Source organism: Hippocampus zosterae, chromosome 10 (assembly GCF_025434085.1).
Source record: "Hippocampus zosterae strain Florida chromosome 10, ASM2543408v3, whole genome shotgun sequence".
NCBI classification, from domain to species: domain Eukaryota; kingdom Metazoa; phylum Chordata; class Actinopteri; order Syngnathiformes; family Syngnathidae; genus Hippocampus; species Hippocampus zosterae.
The window spans coordinates 2946437-2971456 of record NC_067460.1 but is presented as its reverse complement, the minus strand read 5'-3'; the positions used below and the strand labels follow the sequence as shown (position 1 = coordinate 2971456).

General features: G+C 41.5%; 1 protein-coding gene and 1 long non-coding RNA gene across 4 annotated transcripts in view; both read right to left on the bottom strand.

Annotated features, from left to right (window-relative positions):
• Window positions 1–25020, bottom strand: part of bcas3 (BCAS3 microtubule associated cell migration factor) — a 376831-nt gene that overhangs the window by 30297 nt on the left and 321514 nt on the right. The window lies entirely within an intron of this gene.
• On the bottom strand, window positions 22601–24281 carry LOC127609305 (uncharacterized). The gene is made up of 3 exons (XR_007964525.1): window positions 23508–24281; window positions 23340–23435; window positions 22601–23264 (listed from the first exon to the last, which is right to left on the bottom strand). It is a non-coding gene; the product is annotated as an uncharacterized LOC127609305 (long non-coding RNA).

Sequence of the window (25020 nt, the reverse complement as noted above, 5' to 3'; positions counted from 1 at the left end):
GAATGTTTTTTTTGGGGGGTGGCTTGAAACGGATTCAGGCACTTTCATGGAACAAGCATCTCTACTTATGTTTTCTACTTAAGAAATTTCTTCCACAATTTTCTTAAAAGCCGACAGTGCACCTTATAATACGATATGCCTTAAATATGGATCAATATTCTGATTTCTTGAATGTAGTACTTTAAATGTTCAGTAAAGTGCTTTGTTACAGCTTCGGATGTTGTGAAAGCGCTATATAAATGAAGGTGTTTTGGACTGTATTGTATTCCCTTGAGCATAGCTCCATCTAGTGGATTCATAACACAACCTCAGCCACTAATGTAAATCCTCGCCTGCTTATCCTTGCGCCTTATAATACAGTGCCCCACTATAAAAATAGTTTGAAAAGAGTCAGTTCATTGACTGATACTCTGAAGCGCCTTATAGCACGGAAAATACGATACGACAGATAATGAGGTACAGGAGGAAGCACAGATGAAACCGAAACGGTAGCTTCAAATCAAAATTCATTTCATGATATTTGCAAGGTGTGGAAAGCTGTACATGCATGAAAACGTTATGAAGAATTAACATGGTTTATTGTCCGGCCCGGTAGTCCAGTGGTTAGCACGTCGGCTTCACAGCGCAGAGGTACAGGGTTCGATTCCAGCTCCGGCCTCCCTGTGTGGAGTTTACATGTTCTCCCCGGGCCCGCGTGGGTTTTCTCCGGATGCTCCGGTTTCCTCCCACATTCCAAAAACATGCGTGGCAGGCTGATTGAACACTCTAAATCAGTCATGTCCAAAGTCCGGCCGAATATTGAATATCATCCGGCCTTCGGCCCCTGTCATAAAGTCAGTGCCGTCTGGCCCGCAGGTTTGGCGCAATGGAACACGTGTTGCATTGACTGAGGTCTCGTAGACTGGTGAGTGATGTTTCATAGAGTACTGCTTCCCTCTAGTGGCTAAATGAGTAATAGCATTCACTAAATGAGTAATAGCATTTAGACACTAGAGGGCATCACTCACGAGTTAACAAGACATCACTCCGTGTTTATATTGACTGATATGTCATATTTCAAATGATCCTTGCAGTTGTGGATATGTGTATTGCTTGTTCATTTCCCTGTTGTTCGAGTCAAAGGTTTTGTGACTATTGAAAAGTCATGGTGATACATTTTATGTTTCAAATCAATCAATTTGCACTCAGGAGACTTCTGTTTAAGAAAAAGTCAAGTGAATAAGCAGTTGCATATGATATACCTGTTTCAAATGATCCAAAAGAAATTCTTAAGATTGTTGAAATTAAAATAAAAATGGAAATGTGAAACAGACTGGCTTACTAAAATTTGTTGAACAATATTGTTGTTCAATGTAAAGAATGTCAGTCAAGGTCGGCCCCCCGACATTTTACCACATAAAGTCTGGCCCCCTTAGCAAAAAGTTTGGACACCCCTGCTCTAAATTGTCCTTGGGTGTGAGTGTGAGTGCAAATGGTTGTTCGTTTCTGTGTGCCCTGCGATTGGCTGGCAACCGATTCAGGGTGTCCCCCGCCTAATGCCCGAAGACAGATGGGAATGGCTCCAGCACCCCCCGCGACCCTAATGAGGATCAAGCGGCTCGGAAGATGAATGAATGAATGATTTATTGTGTTAACTCTTTTTGATTATTTCAATAATTGTAATCATTTCAATGAAGACGTACTGCTTATCTGTGTTGTTGGTGATGTGTAGGGACAGGGTTAGAATTATGCTCTTGCCCTGCTCTTGACAAACTAAACATCTGAAGGCCCTGCTATCACAACCACTGATGAACATTAAACCTTTTCAGCAAGGATTCACACAAAACAAAGCTATGTCTACCCAGTGGGCTGCACTCTAGCTTGGCATGAACTCAGCAGTTGCTTTGGAGTATGAGAAAGGGGTTTGGGTTAGCTGATTGTTGATTATTATCTTCCGCTCGAAGGCCTGAACATCAGAATCAGAGAGGCTGCTGTACAAACGCAAAAGAGGTTTTTGTTTCAGGAAATTGAGTACCAAGCACTCAATCTTTCAGGTTTGTTGCCAAAAGGAGCTTTGAAATTCAAAGTAACAGAAATAACAGAAATATGAGTACACCGCTCAGACGTTTTTAAGCACCACCACTGAAAAACATCAATGCAACTGTGTCAAATTTTAGCCTGACGACAAGGCATCATTCTATTTTGTTTTTCACAATTGAGCTGGTCTTTTCCCCTGTGTGTTGTACCACCACTCCTTCATCTGACGTCAGATTATGCTTGTGTAATTTTATTTTTGTATGTTGAAGGGGATGGTGACAACACTCTGGTACTTCTAGCCAGAGCTAAGGCTCTTATGTGGTGGATAATCTAGGATAGTCCAGGGGTATTAACTCACCCCACTAACATATAGGGTGGGGTTGGGTGGCACAATTGGAGGTGTGAAAAGAAGCAGAACATAACTTGTTTGCTGGGCAATCCATTTTGCTCACATGGATACTTGTGGATGTTTTACATGGCCACGGCCAGTTAAATTGTACCATATCGTAAGCACGTTTGTCTTTCGCTTGTCTTCGTTTTCACCATGAGGAGGAAGTTCACTTAAAACCCACCAAGGATCACAATGAAATCAAAGTAAACACAGCTCAACATCGATCACATCACAATGGTCTCTCTCTCTCTCTCTCTCTCTCTCTCTCTCTCTCTCTCTCTCTCTCTCTCTCAAGAGGTGGAGTTGAAAGGAAAACTTTCTCACATTTTCTTAATTTTTCGAAATTAATACTCAGAGGGAACCATACCACGGGTAAATGGCAACGAACCAAACCTTTCCCTAAAAGGTCAGAAAGGTCAAAATGGTCAAGATTAATGGGATGATATGACATTTCTAAATTTCGTATGCACTTAATTACAAGTGACAGATAATAAATTAATCTATTAACTTAATTAATCAAATTAAATTAATACATTATAATTGTTCCAATGAACCGTACTGTACGGAGACAACAAAAAAAAATTGGCATTGCAGAACTGTTGGGAACATTATCAGGCGAGGTAAATCGGCCTAAACTTGAAGCTAATATTTTGTTGGGGGTGTTGGAGAGATTAATATGGCCTTGCTCCAAAAGGCTTTAGTTGGAGCGCTAAGATTCTTAACCCTGGTCACCTCTTTTGCAGGCACTGCAGACCCAAAATGTCCCTGAATTGCTCTACAAAACTGCAGAATTAACCAGTTTTGTCGTTTGACAGGTCGGAATAACACAAATGCATTTATATTTGGGGCACTGAGTCATAAAAAGTGGAGTACAAAGTGCAGTCCAGATATTTCTTTTACAAAATAAACACTGTACTTCTCTATATATAGCAAGATCTTGTGTTATTCAAACTGCAGTGATAGCAGATAACACATTGTATTTTTTTTTTACTTTGAAGAAATTCAGTAAAGTAATGAAGATTTCAGTTTTTATAAATGTATTTTTTATTTTACATTTTGAAGCATTTTATTTTTGTGTTGAAATTCCACTCCAATGATCCTTTTAAAGCTCGATGTTACCTCAAGTGATGAACATTGTGTACTAGTCATTTTTTGTTGTCATAGTTTTGTGCTGTGTGTTTTGGTGGTGGACTTCATCTGTGCTGTTTGAGATTAAGAGACAAATCTAGATCCTTATTGATTGACAACAACTGCTTGCTGTTCTCGCCCTCTGGTGAGGAGTGATAATCTTTGTTTTTGGCACTCCCATTCTGCTGGTTTTTGGTCTATGCCTGCATGAGAAGCTGAATGCAAGGTTTATGCTGAATGTTCTAACTGACACCTGGAACAGAAACCACATTATCGTGAGCACTTCATTCAGTGATTGGTAACAATTCAAGCACGTTGCTGACATAGTGTATTATTTTTAAAGGTTTAAAGAATCATGTTGTTGTCTTTATCTTGATTGTTTACATTCTTGTTGATTGTAAAATTAAACAATTTTGGCCTTCTATAGAGGTTACATGATAGTAAACTCATAGAGATTTGATCTGATTGTATTCAGATTTTGGGTTTATTTTTGGATATATTATTTTATCATTACTATTATCATGCCAATTCATAATTTCATTTTTCTATATTCTGTCTAATTCGGGTGTTTTCATCTAAATATATTGAAAATTAAATGTTATCAAAAGCTATTTATTCATTGAGTTATGATTAAAAATGCACAAAAACTTAAGAAACCGACGAGGATTCTCCTCTTCAAAAAGTGAGTGTTTATTTTCTCATATTTAATGGAGCACATTTTTCAAGCAATGCTCATGAACAGATCATTTATCCACATGCACAATGACAGATATTATAATTAGGGGTTGAATAATGGGTTTGTGTCAGTTACAAACTACAGCTAAATGCGAATTAAACATACGGCAGTTGCAAGCTAAGTCAGGTGAAACTTATTTTTATAGCACCTACTCACAAAATAGTGTCAAAGGACTTCATATGTCCACAGTTAACAAAGATTGGTGACATGCCACAATCAAATCCCCGCCATCCGGGCAAGGAAAAAGTCAAAATCTTAAATGGAGCAAACAGGGACCACAGGTGAGGATGAAAACATAAGTGAAAGCACATTCGACTTTGCACACACATCAAGTTTGGGGTGGTGGTGGAATAGTCAGGGTTTATTTTGCCAAAAAAAAAAAAAGCTCAGTAATGCCCTTAGCTATTTTTCTACAGTACAAACCAGCCCCGACTGTGATCCCCGATGTGCCAGTACTTTCATGTGGCAACGGCTGCGAAGGCCCATTTCAAATCCTATTTGCACATACCTAAACACAATGCGTGGCGGCCCGGTAGTCCAGTGGTTAGCACGTGGGCTTCACAGTGCAGAGGTACCGGGTTCGATTCCAGCTCCGGCCTCCCTGTGTGGAGTTTGCATGTTCTCCCCGGGCCTGCGTGGGTTTTCTCCGGGTGCTCCGGTTTCCTCCCACGTTCCAAAAATATGCATGGCAGGCTGATTGAACGCTCTAAATTGTCCCTAGGTGTGAGTGTGAGCGTGGATGGTTGTTCGTCTATGTGTGCCCTGCGTTTGGCTGGCAACCGATTCAGGGTGTCCCCCGCCTACTGCCCGGAGACGGCTGGGATGGGCTCCAGCACCCCCCGCGGCCCTAGTGAGGATCAAGCGGTACGGAAGATGAATGAATGAATAAACACAATGCAGCCATCAAGCCCCACATCCCGACAGACTCACCTACTGCCTTCTCACAAAGCTTCCACCACAAATTACCTTTTTTTTTCCTTTCACAAACTTCATGTTGCAACATCAAGTCGAAATAGTCTTCAGAAATAATATGAAGTAAATATGGTTAACCCGCTGGGAGAAAAACATCAAAGAGTGAAACATATACTTTCTTCAGCTAGGAGGTGTCGCTGCCAATACGATAAAAAAAAGATGTCTTCATACTTGGACTATCATCAAATGTAAGAATTCTTCAGAAGATATAATCATGTGGGTCAAGTTACAGCAACTTTTGTCGTCAACGTGACACCAAATTTTTGTGTAAAATAAAAAATGGTGGAAATCCTGTGAGGTTGAGCAGATGGATCCAAGAGATTTTTTGTAGCTCTTGCCCTGTTACATATATTACAGACTTTTTGTAGCGCTATGTGAAGTGTAAAACAGGGGCTTCTTTGTTTATAATTTCTATGGGTAATGAGTGACCCAATTTTTAAAAATTGTGCAATCAACTACCGTATTGGCCCGAATGTAGGACGACCCTGATTATAAGACGACCCCCTCTTTTTCAAGACTCAAGTTTGAAAAAAGACTTTTTGAACACTAAATACATTTTTATACAGAAAATAATTACAGTACAACTGATTGTAACAATATTTAAATGAGAGAAAAAGCATGTTATTTTGCCTCATTCAAATCTAAAGTGCAATCACATTCGTTTGAAATGTATATTACATCATAACTTATCCTCAGCTGTCGGTTAACCTGGCCGATCTTCAACCCACTTTTCTCCAGATTGTCGCTACGTTTCTCCATTTTCTGTTATCTCTTCTATTATATTCTTCTCTTTTCTTTCTTACCACATTTTTCTTCTTCGTGCTACCGCTAGTTTTATTTTTATTCTTCGTGGCAGGGGTTCACTTTGGCCTGGGAGTCAAGTTCAGCATTTGCTTCATTGATATCTGGCGCTATCAGGTGTCGTGATTAGGTATAATGTCTAGACCCCGAATATAAGAGAACACCACTTTTTCAGTCTTATTTCAATGCAAAAAAAAAAAAAAAACGTCTTATATTCGGGCCAATATGGAAATACAATATTGACAATTTTGCCAGGCCTGAATTGGGACCAAAATATAATACGTTCTTGTGTATGTTTAAACCCTCAAAATTAGCCTTGTTTTCTTAGAGAACTGCATGTTGCCTGCTTCCGTTTTCTCTGGGTACTCCGGTTTCTTCCCATATTCCAAAAACATATAAGGCAAGCTGATTGAACATCCTAAATCAAGGGTGCGATTGACCCGTAGCTCGCTGACTAGTCCCAAGTCGATTGCGAGGGGTGTAGTGGGAAAAACAAAACAAAACAAAACAAAACAAACAAACAAAAAAACATTTGTGTGTTTCTGTGCCTGTTAGTAATATAGTTTTTGTGTTAATGTACACTGTACCCTAATCATCCTTTCAGTCTCAGTTTCACAAAAAGTATAAAATAAAATTAAAAAAAATATATTAAAGCAGGTCATCTTTAAACTAATGGTGGCACATGACCTGAGTTATCGAAAGTTGTTCGCGCTCAACAGTCTGCAATTGCAGCTTGTGATCAGAACTGTTGCGCCATATGTTTTATCATAATCATTATTCTCATTTAGAGTTTGTTTCATATGCGATTCACCGAGGACACGGACAAAGATTGGATATCTGGAGGGCTGAGAGAAGCATTTTAAAACAGTACCCGTGAGCTATAATAGTCAACAGGCTGCAAAAGTGCATCGCATGCCTCCGCGTCAGGCTGTTGCTCATCATGGCATGCGTTTGGAAGTGCGTCCGTATGCGCGCATTCGCGGTAACGGGTTGATCCTGGGAGGTTGGTTGATCAAAAAGTAGATCTAAGGTCAAAATTGTTTGGACACCCATGGTGTAAATTGTTGAGAGGGAAGAAATTTCATCTGTGCTGTATGTAACACATACAACACAGATGTAAGGGTCAAGGGTTTGAGGTCCCAAGTCGATTGCGAGGGGTGTAGTGGGAAAAACAAAACAAAACAAAACAAACAAACAAAAAAACATTTGTGTGTTTCTGTGCCTGTTAGTCATATAGTTTTTGTGTTAATGCACACTGTACCCTAATCACCCTTTCAGTCTCAGAAGAAATTTCTGAAATTTCATCTGTGCTGTATGTAATACATACAGCACAGATATAAGGGTCAAGGCTTTGACGGAGCCTCTGCCATGGAGGTTAAGACAAACCCGACTCAGCATGTTTTTTAGTTATGACACGCCCACTTGGCCATTACTGGCTACAGATGGTCACATTACATTGCTAGTCCAAACAGTGCTGCGGGAAATTTAGTTCGCTCAGTAGTCAACATGAGACTGTTGTGACAGTACATCCTGCGATTTCTTTTTTTAAAATGTATTAAAAAAAAAAACACACATGCTATGTCGAGCAAAAAAAGAAAGTGGTTGGACAAATATGTACAACATGGATTCACATGCATCACAGTACGTGAATGATCGGTGTCCTCTCTGCATGATTTGTCATGCCAAGTTGAGCAACTCTTGTCTCGCACCAGCAACACTGAAAGAACAATTCGGGAATCATATTTTTACTATTCACGAAGGGTTTGGTGATTCTGCACATGGATTGGTTGGGTTCGGTACCATCTCGATTAAGGTCCACTGCTCTAAACAGAGACTTTTTTGTATGTCTTGAGCTGTTATGTAAGCCTCCTAATTTTTGTAGACCACGGTCAACTGTGTGTGCAGAATTTCCTATACGTTCGCACGTTTAGACCATCAAAATCATTTTTTGATGGAAAACAATGCATTGCCACTGCAACAATGTACAGCAACATCAAAAAGCTTTGCCCTTACTTTTCATCAATCACATCTTTTCAAAAAAAATCTGTTACAAAAAAACGGGGACAAATTTGAATGAAAATTCTAGGATGGATTTTCCTGTTTGGTCAAAAATATGACTCCGGAGACGTTTTTTGTAGGTCTGGCTGTTACATAGGCCTTCAACTTTTCATAGATCTAGGTCAGGGGACGGCAACCCAAAATTTTGAAAGGCCCATATAGGACAAAAAACAAAACAAAAAACAAACACGGCTGGAGCCGCAAAAAAATAAAAGCCCTCTATAAAATTGACAATGAAGGAAACATGCTGTATGAATGACTGGACAGTCTCAGAATTGTTTCTATTATTCATTCCTTCCACCATAGAATGTATTTTGTGATTTCCTCGCTTGATTTTCTGTTTTGGTGCATTATTTTCGCTTTTCTTAGTGTCATTGAAGTGATCATTAATTTCCGTTTTTCGGGGGCTGTCTTTGTACACCTATCGAGTTCAACGAGAGGAGAGAAGGCACGGAGTCGGACGCAGACGTGTCTGTGTTTGTCGAGACTGTTAAAAGCATAAATAAAGTGTACGTTTAAAAAAAACAACACCACAGCTCTCCTTTTTTCAGAGCTGAACCATGTATCTATATCTATCTGAGCTATATTATCCTACTATCAAAATGACTAAGTTTGCTACAATTACACAGTGAGCCTTCATGATTAAATGTTTTTTTTTCCCATGCAGTGCATTCTGTAGAGCAGGGGTGGCCAATCTTTTTTGACCGAATATCTACTTTTCGTTAAACCAACCTTCCGTGATCAATCCGCGCATACACAACACACTTACAGAACAGTGGCGGACGCTGGTCTGTCAAGGAGGGGAAGCTCAATTTTGGCCTACATTATAAAATGTGTCTGTTTATTTATATGTGAATTCTACGCTCCGTTCCTTTTCAAGACAATGATCTGTGCTGTGTGAACTACATTAAAACCCACCAGAAATAAAAAAATAATTTGTCGCTAGTCGTTTTGAACAAAGAGAGTGTTGCTAAGATGATGAGAAGAAGTTTCCAGTTCAACTCAGTACAGAATGAGAATTGAATCATCAATTGAATCAATTGAATCCCATGTATGCCTACACCAAAAGATCGGTGATTGGCTCATTTCGCTGTCAATCAAAATGAGATTCAGCCCGTGACAGATCATCCAATCATCATGCAAAAAAGCTGAGTGTCCGGGACAGCCGATACCACTGTCCATAGACTCCCAGAGATGCTGGGCGTCTAATGGGCGGGACAAAACCAGCATTTACCCAATGTCTCGTCTCCTTTCAATGCATTGGGACAACCTACTCTGAACTCTCTAGACGCCCAGCATCTGCGTTGTAGACGCTCAGCGTCCACACAGTTTAAAGCACAGTGAAGCTGCGGGAATGAATGAGAAGAGAGTCGCGTCGTATCCAGTAATAAGAGCTGATTCGGAACAAAAATTTAGCGCGTTACAGCGCATATTTAGTCAATGACAGGTACACACAATTGTATGTACACACATATATTTGATCACTTATTTTTTGACATTTTAGGGGAAGTTGAGCTTCCCTTGCAGTCTTAGAGCAATCGCCTCTGTTATACCCCTTTCCATGGGAGGCGGGTTGTGATCGCCTCCGCTCTGTATTGCTTGTAGTTTGAAAGCCTGCCCGGTAATTACGTGATGACATAGAGTGGTACGTACGGTAGCAAAGAGTTGATCCTCCGCTGCTTTACGACCATTTTGAGGACGGTAGAAAGAATGATAAAAGAAAAACACTCGCTTCCATGTTGCTTTGTTTACCACCAAGAAATCTATGCAATCACAGCGTGGTGACATAACCAGACAAAGTGGTGAAAGGTGGGGTGGAGGGGGCGCAGAATCGCCTTCTGTTGATCAATAGGAAAGGGACAATATGCCAATTGGTTGCGTGCCACCAAGGATCACTACTATCCACGAGTTTCAGTGGGAAAAGGGTATTACAGACGCATGCGACCTACTTTCGGTTGAGATCTGACGCGGAGGCATGAGACACACTTTTGCAGCGTTTGTGACGATTGTAGCTCACGTTTACCGTTTTTAAAAATGCTTTTCACGGCCCTCAAGATTCTCTTTGCCAGTAGCCTCAGTGAATTGTACATAAACTCTCGCTTTTTTAATGAATGAATGAATTTTTTTGCAACAGACACCTCCCTTGCAAAGCCAATTCCGATGTTTGGCAGAAGCAAAAAGTTCCGTGTAAACCAGTGTGGTGGTTGCTGTTGCCGTTTCCGAACGAAGCAGTAGAGGTCGTTGTTGGATTAGATTTCGTTGTAGTGAATCTCTTCGCGAGGCAAGAGCATAGAAAAAGATTTCGTATAACGCAACAGGGTTTTTTTGTTGTTATATGTGGGGGGGGGGGCAGGAGAGTGGGAATGGTGTTAATGCATGAAGATTTTTTTCACATTAGGGAGTATTTTCGCCCATGTAGGTTTCGTTCTAGAGGAATGTCGCTGTAATTATCACGTGGACTGCAAAAAATTGATTAGATTAAGAATGGCTTACAGATGTCTTTTGGCCATGCCTTTTAACACTCTCATGCACCTTGTAACTTGATAACATGATAACAACGGCAGTAACACCGGCGTCCCTGAAAGGGTTAATAAATCACTGTGTTTTCATGCAAGTAATCAAATGTAGAAACCAGTCATTTCACAAGCAGCTGTGATTTGTGGGACAAAGCGGTACACCAGTATATTCAGTTGCTGTCTTTGGGGTGAATTAAGTAAAACAAAACGTAGATGTTGCCTCCACTTACAGTGGTCAACAGCAAATGTTAATCAGAGATAACTTTTTTTGGCCCATAGTTTTTTTGTGGGTTTTTTTTTTACACTTGAAAAAATGGTGTACTTTTTTATACCCCATCAGGTTTCAACACTTTTATACTGAACAGGTTCTCAGGGTGGGGGTGTTGGACACTATAACAGCTGACTATGGGTGAAAGGTGGACTACATTCTGAACTGGTTGCCAGTCAGTTGCAGTGCACATATAGAGAAAACCAACCATTCACACTCACATCCACAGGTCACTGAATGGGAACTGATCCCACGCTGCCCCAACACGAGTCAGGCAAGTGTAACACAACACCATCGGTGACTTCTTTTAAATACAGGAAAATAAGATATGGGGTCCCATCCACCTCCTCCTTGCTGCCCCTAATGAAGTGGCCAACCCTCGCTCACGACCTGAAGGAACCATTTCAGAAAGGGAAAACAGGAGAATATTGTGCTGCTGCTGTTTGCTTTGTTTGTGGTTGTTAGTAAAACGTAAACTCAAACATCAAACGTGGACTCTTAGATTTGACGAAAGCATGAGCATGAACCATTACGTATGAGACCATCGATCCACACTCAAGTACATGAGCGAAAACATTCACATGAGCGAATCATTCACTATGCCTTGCATAATCTTTTGAAGAATGCAGTCATTTTGCAAGGAGATAGGCAGACAAGGCAGCCCGGTGGTGCAGTGGTTAGCGTGTCAACCTCACAGTTCAGTTCAATTCCAGCTCTGGCCTCCCTGTGTGGAGTTTGCATGTTCTCCCCGTGCCTGCTAGGGTTTTCTCCGGGTATTCCGGTTTCCTCCCACATTCCAAAAACATGCATGGCAGGCCTATTGAACACTCTAAATTGTCCCTAGGTGTGAGTGTGAACGTGGATGGTTGTTCGACTCTGTGTGCCCTGCTAATGGCTGGCAACTGGTTCAGTGTGTCCCCCGCCTACTGCCCGAAGATGGCTGGGATAGGCTCCAGCACCACCCGCGACACTTGCGAGGATAAGTGGATCGGAAAATGGATGGATGGATAGGCAGACCCAAAGAAACCAAGCTTAAACTTAAAACGAAAAATCTGTGGCATAATTATCACAATTAACTTTTTGTAACCAGCTTTGAATATTCAGCACACACAAAAGTACAGAAAATTGGCACAGTTGAGCACTGGTATCGATTCATAAATGTGCAGGAATGTACCTGAAAAAGATGTTGCTCCACTACCTTTCTGTACATTTTAGCGTTAATGGTACTGTCATAGATCTGCAATTTAGCCATGCTATCAGCACTAACACACTGTCTTGCCATTACATATGCTTGCGTTTGAACTTTGGGCTGGTAACAGTCCGAATGGTCCTTTTCATCTTTGGCTCGGTGTACACGACATCCATGATTTCCAGAAACTATTTGTAACATGGACTCGTCAGACCAAAGCACATTTTCCCGCTTTGCATCAGTCCATCTTTGATGTGCTCAGGCACAGTGGAGGGCAGCATTTCTGGTTCTTGTTGATATATGGCTTTCACTTTACATGGTAGCGTTTTAACTTGCATTTGTATATCGCTAGCATCTTCTGCAACATGTCTCGATTTAGTAACAAACTGGAGTTACAAATTGTGTTAAGAGACAAAGATTTTCTCACGTGTTCCTGAACCCATTTGACAATATTTTTACACAATGATGTTTTTTTTAATGAAGTGCCACCTAAGGCATAGAAGGTTTCAAATTCTCTGAATCTTTTGATATTTTGGTGCGTGCATGACGAAATCCCCGAATTTCTTGCAAGCATTAAAGAAAAACATCCAGGAGAAGTTCAGTCGGAATTTATCAGTTTGTTGAGAAAATATTAAAATATTTGCCCCTGCAGTTGTTCGCAAAGTGGTGAACATTGCCCGATCCTCGCTTGTGAGCAGCTGTGCCTTTCGGGGATGCTCTCAGTATCTAGCAACCTGCCCCTTTTTTGGGAATGTGCTGCAGGCATCAAATACAAAATGATCATTAGCAAAAAAACAAAAAAAACACACACAGTGAACACCCGTGTAATCGCAGTTCAATACCCAATACCTATTCATTGATTTTTTTTCAACGGCCATTTCCCAATATTTTAAAATCTTTTTTTTTTTTTTTTTTAATGGCAGTTTGGTATATGCGGGTCGGCTCGGTACCTATCCCTGCGAATTGTGAGAGTCCACTGTCCACTTTTTCATGTTGAACCTTAAATATTTTGTCTTTGCAGTGAGTTCAATTAAAATATGTTGAAAATGATTTGTAAATAATTGTATTCTGTCTTTATGTTTTGCACAAAATCCCAATTTTGTTGGAATTAAGGTTTGTTGTCAACATCATTACTTTGGGGCTTTTGAATTAATCTTTTAGAATTGGTTTTCAAAAATGAAAACAGATCCCAGTTTTTCCTGTGTTCAAAGAGGCAAACTCCTCCACTGGGTAAGACTTTTATCTCAGAGCACCACTTGGGTGCATGGTGACGTTTTGGTTATTATGCCTACTCTCCCTTTCATTGCTAAATATAAGTGTGTTCCCACGGAGTCCCAAAATAATATAAGTTGGGACTTGCCTTGTCTGTTTGACAGCAGCGATGTCTGACAGTGTATGTTTAGGGTCTCTTCTGGTCAACGTTGTCACACAGTCCAGTCCAGTAGATAATAATAGGATGAGCAAAAACTCACTGGACTTCCCATGTCTCAAAGTAATTGGTGGCAGGGGTATAATTTCCCAAACTTTCACAATATCACCCTCACTGCCAAACAAACCCCTATGCCATGTGCTTGACTATCACTTTAAGGAGAAGTGCCCTGAGGACAACAACACAGGGAGATGTGGATTATTTGTTTATATTTGATTAGAAGTAGTTGAAAAAATTAAGCCAGATCAATACTGTCCCACTATGAATAGTAAGTCGAGGGAAAACAAGGAAAGTGGGAAGAAGGAGGAATGGAGAAGCTGCTTTTGTATAGGAAAGGAAAATTCACGAGAGGTTTGACAACTTGTTTGTATTGTGTGATGGGTTGCTTGGAGTCATTCCCATGGCCTCATGCAGTAGCACACTAAAGCTGCTATGATGTTTTAATGCTGACCAAATGGCAGACATGATCACATAATAGGATAGTAAAGATCCACTATGAGACTCTTGGAGCCATGGATGCTATAAAAAGATCCTCAGAGGAGAGTACCAATGTGAGACCATTGGTTTCTGTGCTTTCTTTGGCTACTGCTTCCTCCTTTCAAATGATTTGCTTTTGGTTTGGTTTTGAAAAAGTACATTTTTCACCCCATTAAGAACCGACAGTACTGATCCAACTGTTGGGTACAAGAGTTATTTGAGGCAGCCACTACAAGTTGGTAAAAAAAAAAAAAAATTAAATTACGAACTATGGTGAGAGAGAACGTTCTGGGCTGTAAGCCAAACACAGAGAAGAAAAACATGGAAAGCAATATGTGGATTATAGGAACCCATGGAGTTGTGTGTCAGAAGATAAAGCCAATATTTAGTTAGTTAGCCAGTTAGTCAGTTAGTTCAGTGGTCCCCATCCCCGGTCCGTGGCCTAATGGTTGGTCCCTTGTACTGGACGCACAGACAGACAGACCATGTACTATATATTTTTTAAAATATTTGTTCTACCAGACGTGAGGGACATCTACAATAGAAAACAACATTGGGGCATTATTACTATTTCTTTTGATAACTTCTGACAAGAATGATTATCACACAAAGAACATTTTTTAATTCCTGGCTGTACAAGTGAAGACTGTCTTTGTATATTTAATAATGAACCTGGAGTTTGGTTTTGCGTCACCTGCCCTCTCCTTTAACCAATGGGGCATTTTGCCATGGTGTCTTTTTCCAATGGACAACATTTTTATTTTAATTGGAATATATTATTGCGGCCTGGTGACCCAGAGGTTAGCGCGTCGTCCTCACACAGTTCCTGTGTGGAGTTTGCATGTTCTCCCTGTGCCTGGGTGGGTTTTCTCCGGGTACTCCAGTTTCCTTCCACATTCTAGAAATATGCATGACAGGCTTATTGCACACTCTAAAATTTAGAGTATTCAATCAGGTACAATTTAGAGTCTAAATTGTCCCTAGGTGTGAATGTGAGCATGGATGGTTGTTCGTGTCTGTGTGCCCTGCGATTGGCTGGCAACCGATTCAGGGTGTCTCCCACCTGCTGCCCGAAAACAGCTGGGATAGGGTCCAGCACCTCACGCGACCCTTGTGAAGTTAAAGCAGATCAGGAAATGGATGAATGGAATCTATGGCAGTCACAACTTCAGAACAGATATCATTTACAATGTCATCAACAGAAGCTGAGGGCAGGCACTTTGCCACATCCAATAGGATTGTGGAGTCGAGGTTATCAAGAAATCGTCAATGTATAGGTTATGTAAATGTTGACTATAAAATTGCTTGCGGTTGTCGCAAAACGCACTATTTAAAAAGATGCAGCAATGTAACACCCCCCGCCCCAACTCCAGCCCCACCATGAATTTCCATATGTGAGGATTTGTATCCACTCTGAAACATCTGAGTGTCCAGAAAGTGTGATATTAAAATAATGCATTCTTCTTCTTTGTCTTTTATTATAATCCTTATATACATATTAAGGGTGTGGAAAATAATCGATATTAATCGATACATCGATGCGCACGTGCGCGATCCGAGTGCATCGGCTCATTCACTGGGTACGACGCGATTGACGGGTGAAATCGCGATTCATCACGATGCATTGATGGGTATCGGTAAAATCCGATTCAAGTGCCGTTTTATTCATGTTAAACGTCACATATCTGCCCTTTCCTAGGCGCAATGAATGCACCATTATTGCTTTGCGTTTTGTGTTGAATACGGACGGTAGCCGTGCGTCACATACAGTCCAGTAAACAACTAGCGAAACATTATGGAAGTTAGCGCAAGCAGCAGCAAGGAAACTACTATATTTAATGCAGCCGCAACATTCAAATCTTATGTTTGGAAATACTACGGCTTCGAAAAGAAAGACGGAAAGCTTGATAAAACCTCCGTAATTTGCAAGGAATGTCGCACTAAGAAGCCATACAACGGCAGCACCACAAATATGCAGACCGTGCTGAGATTCAAATCCCTAATACATATACGATAAGATATCCTTTAATTGTCCCACAATGGGGCAATTTACATATATATTTTCCAAACCAGTTTTTCTCACTAGGGTCACATATCTTAGCTGTCTTGGGGCGGTAGACGGGGTAGCCCTGAACTGGCCAATTGCAGGGCACACATAGCCAAACAACCATTCATACTCTCAATCACACCAAAGGGTAAGTGTTCAATTAAACTACCATGCACGTTTCTGGAATGTGGGAGGAAACCGGAGTACCCACAAAGAAAATCCACACAGTCAAAGGGAGAACATGCCAACCTCAAACGGGAAGGCTGAAGCCCAGATTCGAATCCTTGTCCTCTGCAATGCGAGGTGCATGTGTTAACCAGTCGGCCACCGTGCTTTGTTTGTTCCATGTGAACATTTTCAACCAAATATTTTGAAAATGCACAGCCAATCTGTGATGAGTTACCACTTTACACACACCTGTCGTATAACACTACCGTTCCCGTTAGCACAGAAAGTATGAATTTTTCTCAGTATTGGAGGAGCTACATTAGGCTTTTCAACTGCTTGCGAGCAGTTGTTGCAAAGGTGCTACTCAAGACTATCGACTGCGAGCGGCAGCTCTCAACGAATAGAGTACTGCGGCATCAAATACTCTTTATATAAAAAAGTAAGTACTGTCTGTGTCGTATTCATAATAATTGGGGCCACCCATGCATTTCATGTGCTTCTCTTAAGTCTGAGGTCTGGGAATGGGTCTGCTCTGCAGGCCGCTCATTAGCTTGCAGTGGGTAAACATGTACAATACTTGTGGCCATCATTATGAAGTGTCACATTACTCAGAAGCTATTCTACAGAAGCTGAATGATGAGAGTACTATTTTGTATGTGCGCTGAGAGAAGGTCAGGGGAAAAGGTATCTATAGCAGGACACTAGGGACTCTGTTCCCAGCAGTGCTTACCACTCTCATTCTCAAGCTCCCAAATCCTTTTCCTGATGGGTCAATGCTTGTGCCTCTGGGGTGAGTCTAACTTTTCCCCAGGCTATACCAGGCAAGTATTCTCCCACTCTCGTTGCCAAATGACGAAAATGTGGTCATGAGGATCGTTTTTGCTCTCAGAGGGGGGCTGTGGAATTTTATGTCATTTACCTAATTTCCAATGTATAGTGGTGATTTAAAACATGGAAATTATTGAGACCTATCTATGACTGTCACATTTGCGAGGTGGTGGCGGACCCCAAAAAGCAAGTAAGAGGGAGGAGCAGGGTGTATTTGAAGAAGTGAAGAAGATAAAACACAGAAAACTATATCCTAAATAAACAAAGTCCAAAGTATCAAACAAAAACCATGACTGAAGCTCAAACTATCAATATCCGCCAGGCACATGGTGGAATTGGGACCATTCCTTTGTTCCTGCGGGGTCCAGGTGGTCGGGTCATTCTGTCACGTTGCAAGGTGGTGGTGGACCCTAAATAAGCAGGCAGGAGGGAGGAGCAGGGTGAAATTGTATTTAATAAAACACAGAGAAAACTGAATCCAAAACAAACAAAGTCCTTAAAAACAAAAAGAATCCAAAGTATCAAACAAAACCCAAGTTAGTGATGGGACGCTGCACTAAAGTGTGTTTATAAGGACACAATCTGTATTAACATGTCGTGGGTGTGTTGGCTAGAGTTTTGCGAAATTATGGATCATTCTAATAAGTTTTTCCCAGTGTGGAATAATTTTACCCTTGGTAAATCTTTTTCTCCTTTGTGCATTGTTTACTGTTATATACAATTGTTTTACGGTGGCGCATTGCACCCACTTTATCAGTTTATCAACTTAATGAACTGTTATACAGTAATCCCTCATTTATCGTGGTTAAGGGGACCAAAACCACCCTCGAAAATCATATACATTAAAAAAAATTGCCCCACACACACACACACACACACACACACACACACACACACACACACACACACACACACACACACACACACGCCAGCGATCCTGCGTGCAGCAGAGTGTTTATGATTAGTCAATTAAGAATGATTAGACAATTAATAATGGAAGAGACCTGCTTTTGTTCTTTAAGCCTCCTCTCTCTCTCTATCACTGCTCACTTTCACTGCTTATCGCGGACCGTTTGCGGACTTTAAATTTTATTTTATTGTATTTTTTAATGAATGTTTGAAAAAATCTGCGATGCACCAAAGCTGCAATAAACGGACCGTGAAATAGCAAGGGACCACTGTACATATTATAGTCAGTTAAAGAGCCTTACAGTTGCTTTGTTCATTTTATCTTATAATTGCGAGATCCTCCATAATTGAAGTCCAACGCTGCCTGCCAGAAGCAAACACACCCAGAGACCAAGACCCTTTACAATATTGGAAATGGAACGATAAAACATATCCACATCTGCATCAGCTTTCATTTAAAACTCTCTGCTCACTGTCGTCATCTGAACCATGTGAAAGAGTATTTTCTGAGGCTGGGGAGCTAGTGTCTAAGAGGAGAAATCACCTTGGAGCAAAGACTCCAAAAACTTTTGTTCTTTGATAAAATTTCATTAAATAATCACTTTTTTTGTCTTTTATTTCACATGATTTAATGAAAATGTTCTACATAAGTTGAACAACTGAATTGTAACTATAATTTGCTATATTTTACATACCAACTCAGTTTAGCATTTACACAAACAAGGAATTTCTTTACCTGCAATGATTTTATAACTGCTAAAGGGGTCACTATTGGGTGACCAACACAGAGTCAATACAGTGCTGACACAGTTTGTGAAGTGGGTCGATACACTCCTTGCGGTATCATCGTCCCATCACTAACCAAACTGTAGCTAAAACTAACAGTCAACAAAACATGATCGAGAACATGACAGTTACAGCAAACAAACAGACATGATATCAACAGAGAAACAATGAGTTTTCGGGCGGGAGTCCTTTTATAGAACTAATTACCTAACGACCAACAGGTGTGCAGCTGCAGGGGGAGCCCTACAGTGCCACCTGTTGGTCCCAAATCGAATCATGACAATGATGTCTTGGTATTTAATTTTGGTTCAAGTCACACAAGAGCAGCTAAAGGATAGATATATATATATGGGTGCAGTCCCATCCAACTATCGGCCAATAACCTGTCTCTCCACAACATGGAAGCTCATGTCAGGCATCATTGCGGCTAAGATAAGTGGACACATGGATCAATACATGAGCGAAGCACAGAAGGGCATTGGTAGAGATACCAGAGGATTCAAACATCAGCTCCTGGTTGACAGAACAGTCGCACAAGACTGCAGGTCCCGACACACCAACCTATGCACAGCCTGGATTGATTACAAGAAAGCCTATGACTCTATGCCACATACATGGATCACTGAATGCTTGGAGTTGTATAAGGTGAACAGGATGTGGAAAACCACATTTGAAGCCAATGGCAAGCCACTTAAACCAAGTGTCCATCAAATGTGGCATATACCAAGGTGATGCACTCTCCCCACTGCTGTTCTGCATAGGACCGAATCCCCTAAGCCAGTAATCACCAAGACAGGCTATGTATACCGCCTCAGAAATGGAGCTACAATCAGTCACCTCCTCTACATGGATGACATAAAGCTGTATGCTAAGAGCGAAAGGGACATAGACTCCCTGATCCACACAACCAGGACCTACAGCAGCGACATCGGGATGTCATTCGGGGTTGAGAAATGTAGTCGGATGGTGACTAAGGGAGGAAAGGTAGTCCGCACTGAAGGGGTCTCACTCCCTGAAGAACAATAGCAGACCTTGAGGACAGCTACAAGTACCTCGGTATACCACAAGCCAATGGCAACCTCGAACTGGCAACAAGGAAAGCGGCTACGGCCAAATACCTCCAGCGAGTGAGGCAAGTCCTAAGAAGCCAGCTCAATGGCAAGAATAAGACCCGGGCAATAAACAGCTATGCCCTGCCAGTGATCAGATACCCTGCAGGAATAATAAGGTGGCCAAAGGAAGAGATTCAGACCACGGACGTTAAGACTCGAAAGCTCCTAACCATGCATGGAGGGTTCCATCCCAAATCCAGCACCCTGAGACTGTACGCAAGCCGAAAGGAAGGAGGCCGGGGACTAGTGAGTGTGAGAGCCACTGTCCAGGATGAAACATCCAAGCTCCATGAATACATCAAGAAGAAGGCTCCAACGGATGACGTACTCAGAGAATGTCTCAGACAATGGGGAACAGAAGATGAGGCGCTGGAAGACGAACCATCATGGGAGGACAAGCCCCTACACGGGATGTACCACCGGACCATAACTGAAGTGGCTGATCTCAAGAAGTCCTATCAGTGGCTTGAGAGGGCTGGCCTGAAGGACAACACAGAGGCACTTATACTGGCTGCTCAGGAGCAGGCCCTGAGTACCAGAGCCATTGAGGCCCATATATACCACATCAGACAAGACCCAAGGTGTAGGTTGTGCAAAGAGTCATCTGAGACGATCCAACACATAACTGCAGGGTGTAAGATGCTGGCAGGGAAAGCCTACATGGAACGCCATAACAAGGTGGCTGGCATAGTCTACCGAAACATCTGTGCGGAGTATGGACTGGAAACCCCAAGGTCAAAATGGGAAAAACCTCCGAAGGTGGTGGAGAATGCCAGAGAAAAAATCCTGTGGGACTTCCAGATCCAGACTGACAAGATGGTAATGGCGAACCAACCATATATCGTGATCATAGATAAAGGGCAGAGGAAAGACATTGTAGTGGATGTAGCTGTCCCAAATGATGGAAACATCAGAAAGAAGGAACACAAGAAACTCGAGAAATACCAAGGGCTCAGAGAGGAGCTGGAGAGAGCCTGGAAGGTAAAGGTGACAGTCGTGCCTGTGGTGGTCGGAGCACACGGGGCAGTGACCCCCAAACTAGATGAGTGGTTGCAACAGATCCCGGGAACAACATCGGACATCTCAGTCCAGAAATGTGCAGTGCTGGGAACAGCAAGGATACTGCGCAGAACCCTCAAGCTTCCTGGCCTCCGGTCGAAGACCCGAGCTGAATGAGGGACGGACACCACCCGAGGGGGGGTGAGACGAGGATTTTTTCATTTTTTATTATACACACACACACACACACACACACACACCCCGTATTTTAAGCACTATAAGGCGCACCGAAAGTCTTCCATTTTCTTAAAAGCTCATGGCGCCTTGTGCATGGTCATTACGGTAATATGTCGACCCCAAGATGGCTCCTTGCTGGAGACATGCTTACAATGTTATGACTTGCTGTGGATTCAGTGAACTGTGTCACTGTTTTATTAAATAAGTTTTTGTTGCAGCTCCGAAAAAACGATTGCTGTGGTGTTGTTTCTTTTAACACACACCCTCTATTAATGGTTTTCACAGTCTCAACAAATACAGGTACGACTTTGTCCGTCTCCGTGCCTTCTCTTCTTCTGTTTGACTCGAGAGGTGTTCATGACCGCCTCGGAAAAAGGTAAATTAATGATTCCTTCAATGAAACTATGAAAATTGAAAATAATGCATCAAAACAGAAAATCAAGTGAGGAAATCACAAAATAAATCCTATAGTCTCACTACAGATTTTTTTTGTGATTTCCTCGTTTGTGAATACAATACACAACAAAGGAATAAATGACAAACACTTCTGAGACAGTCCAGTTTCCTCCAATTTACTGACATCTGATCGTTCTGTTGCAACTATGCTCAAGGAAATGCCAAAATAAATTCTGTCAGGGGGCTATAGAATTTATTTTGTGATTTTCCGTTTTGAAGCATTACTGTATTTTCAATTTTCGTAGTTTCATTGACATAATCGTTAATTTACGCTTTTTTTGGAGGCGACCTTAAATGTCTCTCGAGTCTAACGGAAGAAGAGAAGGCACAGAGACGGACAAAGACGTACCTATAGGTCCTTCTAGTCAAGTGGATTCATTGTTGATTGCACCTTATAGTCCAGTGGGTGCAATATATGAAAAAAATTACAAAATAGGCCATTCATTGGAGGTGCGCCTCATCATTCAGTGTGCCTTTTAGTGCGGAAAATACGGTGTGTGTGTGTGTGTGTGTGTTAGCACGTCGGCTTCACAGTGCAGAGGTACCGGGTTCGATTCCAGCTCCGGCCTCCCTGTGTGGAGTTTGCATGTTCTCCCCGGGCCTGCGTGGGTTTTCTCCGGGTGCTCCGGTTTCCTCCCACATTCCAAAAATATGCATGGCAGGCTGAGTGAACACTCTAAATTGTCCCTAGGTGTGAGTGTGAGCGTGGATGGTTGAAATTCTTAAGATTGTTGAAATTAAAATAAAAATGGAAATGTGAAACAGACTGGCTTACTAAAATTTGTTGAACAATATTGTTGTTCAATGTAAAGAATGTCAGTCAAGGTCGGCCCCCCGACATTTTACCACATAAAGTCTGGCCCCCTTAGCAAAAAGTTTGGACACCCCTGCTCTAAATTGTCCTTGGGTGTGAGTGTGAGTGCAAATGGTTGTTCGTTTCTGTGTGCCCTGCGATTGGCTGGCAACCGATTCAGGGTGTCCCCCGCCTACTGCCCGGAGACGGCTGGGATGGGCTCCAGCACCCCCCGCGACCCTAGTGAGGATCAAGCGGTACGGAAGATGAGATTATATATATATATATATATATATATATATATATATACAGTAAATATTCTCTACTACGGGCTCGTGTTTGCACTGTCCAATTTGTCCTGATAACAGAAATTCCTCATTTGGGAAATGAGCATGGTACATGTCCTTTATGAACCTGCAAGTATGTTGACAAAATGCACGTGTAACAACACAATCAATAAAATACAAAATTATATTGTCCAAAAACTGTTTATATAACAAAAACCGCAATACAGGTGTATCCCAAAAAATCACAACAGTAAATACGTAAAGTATTTTAATGTTTAATTTTTTTCTGTCTTGGGAAAAAAATATATATTTTGGATTGTTTTGTTGGATGCAGTCTTTGGTTAATGACAATGTTTGCCTGCGTGTCATACAATTTTCTTGCTAGTTGCAAGTAACTGTCCCGTTGATCACCGATGTCTGGTAATTCTTGTGCATACTGAATGATTTTTGTTGCCATTTGAGTTGCTTCATTGCTGGATGGTGGGTTGTCATCAGGAGTTGAATCGATGCCTTGTTTTTTTAAAGTTTCGTAGATTTGCGTCTTTCCGACTCCAGGTGTCTGCTGGATCGTTTTAACTTGGTGTCCAGCCTCGCTCAAACGGATGCATTTCACTCGCTCCGCTCCATTCGTTACAGTTATTCTACGTTTTGATGCGATGATCTACACGATGTAAGTGAATAACGTTAAAATCTTTCCCAATTACAGTAAAACGCACGTCAATAAAAAGTCGCTTACACGTCTTCGTTTCGAATCTGATGAATGAAAACGGCGAAGCGAACACGTTTCTTCGGCCATGTCGAGTGGGTGCTGCTTTTAAGCTAGTGCCGCGTTCTCCAAGACGTAAGTGAATAAAGTTAAAATTGACAATTACAGTAAAACGCACGGCAATAAAAACTCACTTACACGTCGTCGTTTAGAATCTGATGATCGAAAAACGCGAAGTGAAAACTTGTTTCAGCGTTGTGTATTTTCCGTCGCATCGGGTGGACGTTACGTGTATTTAAGCTCCCGCGGCATTACACCTCCATCCGGGTTACGGGTAGTGGAATTTTCGCTTACGCAAGTTCCGGTAACACGTAATATCATAGTCAAAATGTTAATGGATAGGTTTATATTGTGGGTGAAGGATATTCCTTTCCATAGAATTCCGGGGATGGGAATATTCTAAATATCTAAATTAGAACTAAATGTGCTTACAAGATCACAATCACTATCACTTTTTATGTGAACAAATATGAGAACATAAATAGTTACAATGGTATAAAAGGACCAACAGGTCAACATAGATAACATGAGTTTTGGCATTTCACACAGGGCAGTTTTGTCAAACACTGTTAAGTCAACAACATTCAGGCAGCTAATACGGAGCCAAGTCACACAACCTTTGGTGCACTACTTAGCGTACTTGACACTAACTTCACTATCGACTCATGGGAGGAGAGACAAAGTCACACAAAACCAAATATCGTGGTGAAAACAGACTATGCCAAATCCTACCAATGTGTTTTCATGCACATGAATTACATTGGCACGACTTACTCGGTATTGATGCACACCGCCAACACTTTATCCTCCGCCATCTGACTGGGTCACGGGTGCCCAACTATGTGAAAGTCTTCTCACGCAAGAAAATATAGATGGATGCAAATTGCTAATTTAAACAAACTGCTGTCCCACAATCCAAAAGTTTTTGACTGTGACTCACTTTAATGATAAATGCATTATTTTGTAAAGGCACGGTATAGTATAGTTACACGTGTGTTTTTTCTCGTTCTGCATTCAAATAGTGGGGCTTCTGCTAATATTTTGAGTACCAAAGTCAGTGCCATATATCTTATTATATTATATATTTCAATAACCAACCACATTAATTTCACATGTAGGTGATGCTGTACTTATTACCGTATTTTCACGACTATTCGACGCATCGTACTAATGGCCGCAGTCTCATTAATGGGTGACATTTCTGTATTTTACACATACACAGGACGCATCGTACTAATGGCCGCAGTTTTACAGTGGTAAAACATACGCCAGCTTAAACATACGGCATGCATGCGCGCACTCTAACACGTTAGCTTGAAGCATACGGTAGCATGCCAAGACATACAGATAAGATAAAAACACGTTTTTTAAAAGGCAACGAAAGCAGAACTGAGTTCGGGTGTATTTTATTTAGCCATCGTACAATGTTCTCACGTTTATCGATCAATCATCACCCAGAAATCCATCAAAGTCCTCATGCTCTGTATCAGAAGCAGAGGACTGCACATCTCAGTTGTCATTGAATGCATCACATGCTAGTGTGAGTTGCTACGCATTGCCGAGCGGAAAGAAGGAGTAGCAACAGCAAAGTCAACATTTCTCTCATGTGAAGCTTTCCCACATTTGAAAGTAAAGAACAGAGCGAAACATG